At 32.6% G+C, this 12,839-nt stretch overlaps 1 protein-coding gene across 2 annotated transcripts in view; it reads right to left on the bottom strand.

The window, feature by feature from the left end:
- Alk (Anaplastic lymphoma kinase) overlaps positions 1 to 12,839 on the bottom strand; it is a 316,961-nt gene that overhangs the window by 257,633 nt on the left and 46,489 nt on the right. The window lies entirely within an intron of this gene.

A 12,839-nucleotide genomic window follows, 5' to 3' on the forward strand; every position in this document is an offset into this window, starting at 1 on the left:
ATGGGAAATGGCATTCGATTTTCGATAACATTTAGAAAGGAGTGGGGTAGTTTTCGCCACTTAGTACGATAAAAGTCCTTAATAAGTTATTTAAAATTCCAACGTTTTAAGTCAATGGGATTCAGAGGATAGGGAGATACTCAACATTATTTCTAAACAGTTATTGCCACACAGATTGAAAACCCATTGACCAAAAAGTTGAAATTTTGCACGAACATTTGGCGCTCTCTCTCTCTTTCTCTCTCACTCTATATATATATATATATATATATATATATAGAGAGAGAGAGAGAGAGAGAGAGAGAAATAAATAAATAAATATATTACTTTTTTTTTATTAAAATAATTTATACTGGTTAAATTAATATTTTCAATCATGTTATCAACTATATCATATTATTCAATTAAATTATCAATCAATTATCAGTCAAGCAGAAAACCTTGACGTTTCATCCAAGATGTAGGACTTTATCAAGACAAACCACAAAATCAAAAATAAATTGTGGCTTTTCTTGATGAGGTTTTCTGCTTTTGTTTTTTTTTGTTTGTTTGGTTGTTGACCTATTGAATTGCATTAGAAAATTTTCTAACTTATTTAGTTTTTTATATTTGTCTAACCAAAGAATAGAGTTTAGTTATTATTTTATATATATATATCCCAGCTTTGGCCTGATCCAAACCAATCGGACAAGGAGTATTAAAGTAGCATTATTTTATCTTAAGTAGACTGTAATTCTCTTAGTATTGTTTATACATTGCACCAGACTGAACCAACTATATTGAAGTAAACAAAATTTATACTCCAAAAAACAAAGGAATTGAATGGAACGAACCCGTATTTAAAACATTTTTTTTTTTAACTTTTATTTTCAAGACTGAAAATCCAACTGTACCTAGCATTAATGTAGACATGGTAACATTTAAAAAAAGGGTTTCAGGATTAAAAATTCCTGACTTAAGAATTTAAAATGATTTTTTCAAATTGTGATTGTTTAATGAGGTAAACTCCGTTAAGGAGGTCAAACGGAACCCATATTTGTGTTAAAAAAGTTTTTTTAGTAGCAATTATGCGCTAAATGCAGTGTAGCTTTGGTGATAAAAAGTTCATTGGGTTTAGAGGTCAACCGGGACCCAAAATATTTCACTAAGAATTTTGTTCTCGATTATAATTTGAATACTACATAATTAAATTAAATTATCTGATTAAGGAGATAAAATCGAAACCAAATTTTTTTTAACTCAAGATTTTGATAATTTTTAGTACAATCTTTCGCAATTGTACCCTAAATATTGAATTTTCGTACTCATTAATATTTTAAACTCCTATATCCTATTTGAAATAAAAATTTGTCCAGGGAAAAGCCGGGAAAATTACGTAACTCTTTGCCGCTTTTTTAACGTTTATTTTATTCAGATAAAAAAAATTGTTATTTATAAAAAATATAAAAATTTACAAATGCTAACAACAGAGGTAAGAACATATTATCATTACAATAGTGTAAGTAATAAAGTTTAGAGACCTACCGAATGAAAATCTTTATCCTACACATTATGAAATATAATATAATTTTTTTTGATAATACAAAAAAAATAATCAAATATTTTTATAGATAAATTATAAGCCACTAAATTTACAAACAACATAATCAATTCTGATAAATTTGTAAAGTCCATAAATAGATAAGTTAAATTTGAAGATTAAGATTCAAAATACACAAATGCTGGACTATTCAAGAGAAAACGAAGTTATGTCTGCATTGTATCTAACCGCGTGTTTGTAAAGCGTTGAAGTATGAATGAATCAATTAATTAATAACGAATATATGAACCGAATCGTGAGCGGAATGTGTAACAACTGATTTGTCCATACTGAACCGCTTAGATAAATAAACCGCATATTAAAGACGTAACAGGAAGAGAAATTACAGCAGTATAATAGCAATGCATGAAATGTGAAATAATTCAGCCAGTAGTAATAAAAAAGTATCAACAAGATTGTACAGCCGGTTTCGATTAAGAAAACGGTAAAATAGTTTAAAAAAAAAATTGAGGTACGTTTTTCTGTTTAGTCTCCGTAACCGCCGTCAGGATTACTTCAGTGGATGATATGTAAGAGTGTAAATAAAGTGTAGTCTTGTAAAGTCTCAGGTCGACCATTTCTGAGATGTGTGGTTAATTGAAACCCAACCACCAAAGAACACCGGTATCCACGATCTAGTATTCAAAACCGTATAAAAGTAACTGCCTTTACTAGATTCAAACATAGTTAAGTTTTACGCCTATAACAATAAAATAAAGGAAAAACCATTTTAAAACATAAATTATTATGCTACCAGATATCAGGCAACAGTCTCATGAATTATTACCGGAATACTGGACTTTTATTACCGTTGAATTAAAAGTCTTAAGCACGCAACCTTTCATTATTAATATTTTTTACGACTTGAAGCTCGAACACGTAAATGTCATAAATAAAACTGACAAACAATTAATTTAAATTGGATAAAAGAAAACGCTCGATATCTGTTAAAAAAAAATATATAGTTTTCCATTTTGAATGTCAGTCATCAACAGTTGAAAATGCAGAAATAATAGTATAAAACGTAAAAAAATTCTTAAGAAACATTATAAAACACGGTTTAAAGGAAACTTTAACAGCGTTTATAAAATAAATTTAAAAAAATGCAAACTAATTTTATTTTAGGAAATTCCAATGGAAAAGTTAATATTAACATCTAAACCACTGATATTACCCCATAACTTCGTATATGGTTTCTGTGTCAAAACCATTGAATTCGGCAGTACTTCTACATAATTTTGCCTATTGACAAGATAAAAAAAGGTTCGATAAAAAATTTAAGAAAATTTAAAGAAAAACAAACCAACATACTTGGCGTTTATAGACCTAGAAAAGGCTTTCGATAACGTAGACTGGAATAAAATGTTCAGCATTTTAAAAAAATTAGGGTTCAAATACAGAGATAGAAGAACAATTGCTAACATGTACAGGAACCAAACAGCAACAATAACAATTGAAGAACATAAGAAAGAAGCCCTAATAAGAAAGGGAGTCCGACAAGGATGTACCCTATCTCCGTTACTTTTTACATGGAACTAGCAGTTAATGATGTTAAAGAACAATTTAGATTCGGAGTAACAGTACAAGGTGAAAAGATAAAGATGCTACGATTTGCTGATGATGTAGTAATTCTAGCCGAGAGTAAAAAGGATTTAGAAGAAACAATGAACGGCATAGATGAAGTCCTACGCAAGAACTATCGCGTGAAAATAAACAAGAACAAAACAAAAGTAATGAAATGTAGTAGAAATAACAAACATGGACCACTGAATGTGAAAATAGTAGGAGAAAAGATTATGGAGGTAGAAGAATTTTGTTATTTGGGAAGTAAAATTACTAAAGATGGACGAAGCAGGAGCGATATAAAATGCCGAATAGCACAAGCTAAACGAGCCTTCAGTAAGAAATATAATTTGTTTACATCAAAAATTAATTTAAATGTCAGGAAAAGATTTTTGAAAGTGTATGTTTGGAGTGTCGCTTTATATGGAAGTGAAACTTGGACAATCGGAGTATCTGAGAAGAAAAGATTAGAAGCTTTTGAAATGTGGTGCTATAGGAGAATGTTAAAAATCAGATGGGTGGATAAAGTTTGGAGTGGTCAGGCCACGTTTGGAGTATGTAAAACAAATTGTTGGGGATGTAGGATGTAGAGGGTATACTGAAATGAAACGACTAGCACTAGATAGGGAATCTTGGAGAGCTGCATCAAACCAGTCAAATGACTGAAGACAAAAAAAAAATTTAACTAATCCAGCAAAAAAAATTCTTTTTTTTAAAGATTCGGAGAGAGTACGGGTAAAAATATAGCGGAACGCCGATTTTTAATTATCCGACTGCTTACATCCGCAATAAGTAATTAAAAAAAATCTAAATTATTATTCAAATAAATACTTGCTGCAACTGGAAATTAATTTTCATCCAACATTGTTTCAACCGTTTTTCTTATCTGACTTTTTTGTAATTCGTATACCATAAAACATACGACAATTTAGATCAATTTTAAATTAATAATTAACTTATAAGATAGGTAGAAATAAATTAATCGGTCGAACTATGATGTACGTACAGTAATGATTAGCATTTAGGGACGTCATACAGAAAATCTAATGCGATTCTACACAGGTTCTGTGTTTAAAACGATTACGTGATCTTGCTGCTCATAAACGAAGATCAACATTAAAAGAAAGTAGGATTACAGATTTTATTTTAGATGAAATAATACCTTTAAAAGTAAGTTTAGATTACCGATTGTCACTAAGTCTTATTCGATTAAACGTACCGTAATTTTTCTCATTCTATCTTTTTAACTTACGAAGTAAAGAAGTATTATGATCACGAAAAATTTCAGTTTTCAGATTTCAATGTAAATATTCATTTTGATCATCCCTGAACACAATGACAAGTTTCGGCGTGATGTCTGTATGTACGTACGTATGTATCTCGCATAACTCAAAAACGATTAGCCGTAGGACGTTGAAATTTTGGATTTAGGACTGTTGTAACATCTAGTTGTATACCCCCCTTTTGATTACAATCAACTGAACCAAAAGTATTCAAAAAAGCCCAAAATAAAAAAACAATCTGGATTTTGGACTTTTTCTTAACTGCAGTAATAAGCCCTCATGGAGAGTTTTTCAACGATGTATCATAAGCGGTACTTATACAGTTAATATGTTCCTTAGTTATAATTAAAAATGATCGATTGGTCATACCAATATATCGTAATTTGCAATCTTCACATTCACGTTACACACTCACTGTACGTTCAAATTATATTTATTACCATTTATTTGAGTTTTAGTTGGATCTCTATATTAATATAATTTAAGATTTTATTATTATTAGTGCTGTTTTTAGGTTAAATTATTTATATATTTTATTAAATTTTCTATAATTTAAATTATATTCCATTTTTACATAATCGTTTCCACAGTTATCTTTTAGTTTTAGTTTTTTCTCTTATATATAATTTATTTTTTAATTTGAAGTACAATTTATCTATTAAATTATTATTATATCCATTCGATGTGGTAATGTATTTAATTAAAAAATATTATTTAATTTTATTGTATTATGTTCGAGTTATTTAATTGCTCTGTAAATTAATGAATTGAAAGTGGGTATTTTCTGATTCCATGGATGAAAAGAATTACAGTATATTATGGTATCTTGTTGGGTTGGCTTCCTATATATGTTTATGTCCAATTAATTATTATTGAAATTTTTATTAATTGTTATATCTTTTTTTTTTTTTTAAACACTCCCAATGCAGTGGTCCCCGCCGGTTAGACATAACTCGGGATGTTGCCTCGGGGTGTCGTGGAAGCAGCCTGCCCACCCGAGCTGGCCCAACCCAGAGGCCACCCACCGGGGTCCCCCCTGGATCGCAAGAACGCCTCGACTGCCTCTTCTAGCCAAGATGCCTCTCCTCAGCAGGGCCTCCCGTCCCCGTTCCTATCCTACTAGAATCCAGGCATGCGTTATGCATGCCCTTCCCCTTACTCACACCCCAAGGGTCCCCTTTGTTGATTAGGGACAGTAGTTTAAGGGATACTTGGGGACCCTTGGGACCCTTAAACTATTGATTCCGGTTGAACAAAGCAACGGCACCAAGGAACTCCCACACGGTCCGACAATGCGGCTCACGCCAATAACCCTTCCGGGTTAGTATGAAAGCAGCTAACTTAGCCACTTCGGTCCATACTTCCCGAGAGCGAAGCATGTGGCCTACGACCATATCAGGCACGATCACCGCCGAGAGCCGAGACCGAAAGATAATCCTATCGCACTAGAACCAGGTGTGGTCCAGATTGATTCCATGGTGTGATGTATCAGCAGAGCCACAATACTCACAATCGTCACAACAGCCGCAATCGTCTGCCTCTATCAAACAGGAAATTGGCCGTCCGCCAAGAAAGGACCACAGCCGCATTCTGCGATTGCCCGTATGCCGGCCGCAGGGAAGTAATCATAAAAATGTATGCCAGAATTTCCGAAAGTGGTGATCCCATGGCAAGCCCTTTCTCCTGTAGATAGAATTTATTATTGGATTTAAAATAATTAAATTTAAGGCATAATTTTAATAAAACAATTTATTTCACATATCAAATTGGTTTTTAATTTCAATTTAGACGAAATAGTATTAATTATATTTATATCAATACTTGTATACATAACATTTATATCAAGTGTCATTAGTTTAGTATTTTTGTTTATATTGATATTATAAAGAATATTTATTAATTCACAGCTATTTTTTTATTATATTTATTATCTATTTTAATATTATGTTCTTTTAAAATTATAAATAATAGTTATCATACCAAACGCTGCCATGTTCGAAAATTAAATATATTGATTTATTAATAATTATTAGCCCGTGATTGCAAAAAGATTTTTGCAATAAATAATTATTCAATAATAACAATAAAAAAAATAATTATGAAAATAATCAGAAGTTATTAGTGAAATAAAATTTTATGTACTTTTAAAAATGTATATGTGTAATTTAGTAAGCATTATTACATGTGATACTCCCAAATGTATATACTGCACGGAATGTGACACCGTCGAACGCACCCTGTTTCAGTGCCCTGAATGGGAGGAACAAAGGGCTCGTGCGGAAATTACTGGCTTGTCACCTGCGTCCCTGCTATCTTATATCATCGTTTCTGCAGCTTGCTAGGATGGGTTCAGCCTCTCTTCTCGGACGGTGCTTCGAGCCAAAGATGATGAGAAAGGGAGGAAGGGGCTTCTAACGGGAGGTGTTGGACAGCCCCAGCTGTGAGGACCGGTAGCCCTGGTTTGCTGGCTCCGATGATCAGCTTGGGTCTCCACGTGTGAAATCTGACCCTTTCTGCTGTGACGATGATCATCTGGGGACCTGACATCTTTTAGGGGGGAGTCAAGACTAAAGTCTCGGTGGGGGATTCCCTTGGGGCTCCCCGTTTGAGGCATAAGGCACTCAAAACACCGAAACTCGGCCCCTGGGGTGGGGATAAGGTTACGGCATTGCTGGATCTGGAGTCTCCTCGCTGAGGGTTACAGACAGGCATAAAGTAAAAGATCCAACCGGCGGGCCGACCTGCCTTGCCGCTGGTGGACGGTAAGGCCTGTTAGATTCCAAGGACACTCCCTTGGACTGCGTTATACTTAATTGTGGGCAGCTCAGGGGAGGGGATATAAAAGATAAACAAAAAAAATAAAAGGCATTACTACGAGTATATGTAAATGATTTGGTGAAATATATTTAATATTAATTGAAAATTATAATTTATTATATTTTATAAACTTTATAAAGTTTTATATTATTTATTGTTTTTTTTTTATTTTCTAGTTTAATTGCTGTTTAATTTTATTTAGTTACTCTGGAATTTCTGGTTAATTTTATCTACATTATAGTTAACTGCAGAGTGACTAAAAAATAGACCCTCACAAGAACATATACCCTGAGGCATACATGCCCGATCTTTAATAAATTGCAAAAAAATTCTTATCTTTTAGTTCATTACTCCTTCGATATTGTCGGATAATAATCTCCTTAAGACGGAGTTAATCATCATTTAGTTTATGTTTTTTGTTGCCAATCATTTAATCGCTCTTTGATTAATTTGTTTAATATAATTCTTCTGATCTTAATATATGCACACGTTTTCCAGTTGCCAAATTTTCTCTCTATATTCATCATCCTCTCATAATCTTTCTATTCTTTCCTTGGTCTTAAACGTTTTCTTCCTGTTTGTATTTATCATGTTCTCTTAATCTTTTTACTTTTTCTTTGGTTTTAAAATTTTCTTTCTGTTTATATTTATCATCTCTTAATGTTTTTATTTTTTCTTTACAACATTTTCTTCCTCTTTTTTGAGATATATTTCTTCATGTTACTTTCTTTTTCCTGTATGATTGTTTCTTCTTAATTTTTGATTATTCACCAAATAATCCAATAATAAAACCTGAATATTTTACACCGTAAGGTGAAAATTAACATTTTTAGCCAGTATACAGAAGTTCACTAAACGAAATAGTTTAATTATTATTAAATTTTATTTATACAATTCATCAGAAATCTGAAACTTTTGTTAATCAGCAACTCACGAAAATACGAATAACATTGATCTACTAATGCGAGTAATAAAGGAACTTTTACTCTATTCTAATATTTCACTTCTACTTTATCCTAATATTGTACTTCTATCCTAATATTGAATTAATAATAGAATAAATATTTGATTTTAATAAAAAATATTTCAGAAATTGTGTAACTGTTCACTTTATTAAAAAATTGGAGGACTGTATGTCACTTTCAAATGAAATAAGTTTAAATGAAGCCCAGCAAAAAATATGTGTATGTAATTTAATAGGCGTACAAGGAAGTCATGTTATGTCCACATCAGATTTTTTTGCATGAATTTTTATCTGTCCAACCTACATAAGAAGCGAGCAGCATTTGGCCATGACGAGCGATCTAGGTTGGATGTTTCACTACTAAACGTTTTTAACCTCAATTTACGCTTTATGGAAAATTGGAATTACTTAAAATGACAGCAGTCGTTAATTTTTTACTTGTTTTCAAAACCTTATTTGAAATACCTATTATGAAACACTACTAACGATTATTACTATTATTCATAAATCCCAATTACAGTACATGGGGTTTTACTATAGTCCACTTTTGAAATGTCTGCCATCTTAGAAGTATTATAGCCTGAACGTTTTTTCATTAGAGTTTTGTTTTTCAATACCCTTTAAAATGCTGTATCCCAAACCTACCCTTTCCATTTAAGAGTTTTCAACTGCTCTATAGTGGAGACTTTCTGGTGATTTGGGAATGAGTCTCTTACCGAAAATAAGATCGTTTTGAGGGAGAAGCATATTTGAAAATTTTATTTTTCTATGTTAACTATAGAAAGGTTATTTCTGGATAACATACTTTGTTAGTACCTATATGTATATATATGTATATATATATATATATATATATATATATATATATATATATATATGTCTGTGTGTGTCTATATTTCCCCCCCTTGTATACGTGTGTCCCGGTCTGAATGGTCTAACATGTCCCGCAACCTGTTGCTTGTTCAAATTAGTTTGTAACGTTTATTATGTAAAGTGAAACTTAGATTATACTCAGAAGCCAAAAATGTTATATAGATTTTACATTCAGTTGTTTGCGCCCACTTTTGAAATGTCTACTTCCCCGCCTATGTACTTACGCTGTACTTAACAATACACTATGCAAGGGAAAGCGTACTAATCGGATCAAATTTTAAATGCCTGGATTTTTTCACATCATATGCCGGCCTGTTTTTCATTTGATATCCCAAAACTGGATTTACTGATTTGAATGAAATTTGGCAGGATGTTTTCTGTATGTGGAACATTGATGTAATTTAATTTTTGTCACAATCGGCTAAGGGACGTAGAGATGTACACCTTATCATCTCCGTAATTCGGAAGTTTACTGAAGGTTATATAAACTTTTTCACAAAATTTAATACCCCTTGGGAAGTTAAGATAATTTCTAATGGTATTTGGTCTTATTTTAACCACCATAAAAGAATGGAAGCAAAAAATAGTTTTCTTTTTTTCGTTTCTGGATTCAAAATCACATTTTTGCAGTAATTAATGATTAAAATATATTAGTTTTAATCATTAATTTTAATGATTAAATTATAATTAATAATCATTAGTTTAATCTGAACGAAAATTAAAATTATTAATTTTCATTCAGAGATGAGGGATAATATACCTACTTTACTTTTTTCGTCATTTACAGTTTTGCATGATACGTTTAGACCGAACTAGCCAGTTTATGGAATTTTTTACGATTTCTGAATAGGTTCATCGATGCTATTTATTTTGGTTACAACTGGTCAAGGGGAGGGGGAGATATGATCACCATTGATTCCGTATCTCAAAATTTTACTCGAAGAGTAGAATAATAATTTCTTTACATAATTCTTACATAGTTACATACATTAACGTTGCGATTAATTTTCCTTTTAAGTAGTAGTCTGTCCAAAGCGAAACTCTCGGTTACAGAAATGCAGAGTTGATATGGTGCAACTAACCTGTTCTGTTTTTACTGTAAATGTATGCAACTCTTTACTGACTTTTATCCTGTCTTGATGAATATCTAAACCTAAATAGGTAATGTATTTTTATGGAATTTTTAAATTTATACATGGAAAGTTTCACGAGTGCTTTTTGTTTGATTAGTTTTAAAATAATGATAATTTTTTAACATTATTCTGTATTCAATAAAGGAATTAAATTACTTTTGCAAATACTACTGACATATTAAGCTAATTAATGGACTAACATAGACTAGACATCCGGTTAAGTTTTAAGACATAAGTAAGGTCAGCTAATGAAGTAAACAGTAGAAAATTAAGCATAGTATTACTTTTCAGGTTATAGCGATATTTCCTGCTAGGGAAGCTATAGCTAAATTGGAAAATACATAGATAGATAAATAAAAAAAGAAAATCTAAAACAATCGGTATTTTTTTAATTTTGTGCGTCGGAATTTTTGTTTTTAACAAAAAAAAAAAAAGATTTAAATTAACTGTAAATAATTTGAGAAAAAGAATATTTATTCCGATGCTTCTATGTCAAAAAATCTATTTTCAGCTGAAAAACGTTTGTGCATGCGTTGAACTGTATTTGCTTTTATAACTCTGGACCCCCGTTGATCGATTTTCTTAAAACTTGGTACTACCTTCGGGAGAAATCAAACTTTTACAAAATTGGAATTAGGAACGGGTTTGTTTTGGTCAAAATAAAATTTCAAATTTTTACTGGAGCACTTCAGAAAAATATTTTTGTTATAGAAGATGAAGTTTTTTTATCAAGATCACAAATTACCAAACTTTTTTATTAATATTTACTCCTCCTTAAAAAAATGATTTTCTATATTTTACTTACGACGGAACGGAGACAGTTTATCCATTTGGGGTAAGAAGTTGTGTGTGTGTGTGTGTGTGTGTGTGTGTGTGTGTGTGTGTGTGTGTGTGTGTGTGTGTGTGTGCGTGTGTGTGTGTGTGTGTGTGTCAGTTACTATTTTCCTCAAAAATTACTGGACCGATTGCGATGCGGTTCTTTGCATTACATAGATATCACATCAGATCACGTGATTACGGTTTTAGGCCTGGTGGCCTACAACCGTAAAACATGTCCATAATGTAGGCGCTGCATTCAAAACGGTTTTTGAATGTTTCTAAATCTTTCTAACTCCAGAAAGGCTACATTATTGCGTGGATTATTAAATAATTTGTGCTGGTCAAGTAAAGTAAACTTTTATCATTATCATCTCCATCAGCTTACAAACGTACAAGTGTTGAGCACAGGCCTACTAATTTTTAAAAAGTAATAAATAAAAAAATAGCTGTATTGTTACGTTACAATTCTCTGTGACATTGTAATATTGCTTTTTTCTTTTTAAGACAATAAAATTTAAGATTTTGATTAACTGTCGTGCGTGACTATGATATATAAAATAACTAAAGTTTATTTCTATGGTTGATCTTTAAGGACGCGAGGAAGTACAAACATTCTTTTATTTTGTTACGCGAGGGTCTATCTGTCGCATTATCTGGTGTGGTATTGCGCATTTGATATACGGACGAGCATGTATTGTGACTAGCATTGCCTTAGTGTACTGACATTATCAACGTGTAAACTAAGCTGCGCTACATAAGCTTATGGAGAAATGGTGTTATTTCATAATGTATTCCTTTTTGTAGTTGTATTACGTATAATATTGTTTAATTTGTATCATGTATTTCTTCCTATGCAATTATCGGCACGCGAAGGAGACCCCGTGTCCATACAATCAACGAACGTATGGTCATGTTAGGCTAGGGATCATCTTCTAATTGTGTGGATCTGGTGTTGAGCAAAACATTTAATATTGCTGTAAGGTGATTTGACTTACATTATGTAAATATATTCTATATTGACTGTCTAGTAGTATTGGTATGAATTTTTATTGTATTATTATTCTTGCTGTAATATCATGTTAGGTTAGAAACTGTCACTTACTGCATTGAGGAGTGTCATATGAAGCATTGTGACAAATTTACGTCATTTTGTGTGTGTATTTGTAATTGTAAGGTTAGGTTAAGGTGATATTTCTCATTCCTCCAGGAAAGTAACTACATAATATGGTGTGAATGGAGAACGGTGAATTGGAGGAGAAAATTTAAAAAAATGGGGAAACTTAAAAAATCAGGAAATCTGGGGTTGAAGCGTGGCGGCATGTAGGGCCAGGGAGATAGCCTTTATGCACAGAGTGTTTTGGTCTGCCTACACGCAAGAGTGGAGCGGGGGGTCGAAGCACCTCGATGATGGTATAGAGGACTCTCGAAGTGTGAGATGGTTTCGCGGAAAGCGAAAGAAGTGCACAATGATGTCTGGAGCTTGTCGAGTAGGGCCTGGGAGAGTAGCTCCAGCTGAGTTGTGCGTCGGACGCCCAGAAGAGGGGGCCGGCGTGTCTCAATGAAGCTGGGAAGACCCCTACGAGAAGCCCCTCGGAGGGGACGAGACAGGGAGGCCAGAGACTGCTGCCACGACACTCCGAGACGACTATGCAGTTCCTAACGGCGGGTGCCAGTTGTCTTATGGTGAGGATCGGTAAGAGAGGAATTTTAGTCAGTAGGTACAGGTATACATACGCTCATTAGTAACATCTAGCAGAACCTGTGCGATTCCGTCGCTAACCGATTTATAGAGCGTGCGTAAATGGCAT

This window comes from Lycorma delicatula, chromosome 2 (genome assembly GCF_047948215.1).
Source record: "Lycorma delicatula isolate Av1 chromosome 2, ASM4794821v1, whole genome shotgun sequence".
Taxonomy (NCBI): Eukaryota; Metazoa; Arthropoda; class Insecta; order Hemiptera; family Fulgoridae; genus Lycorma; species Lycorma delicatula.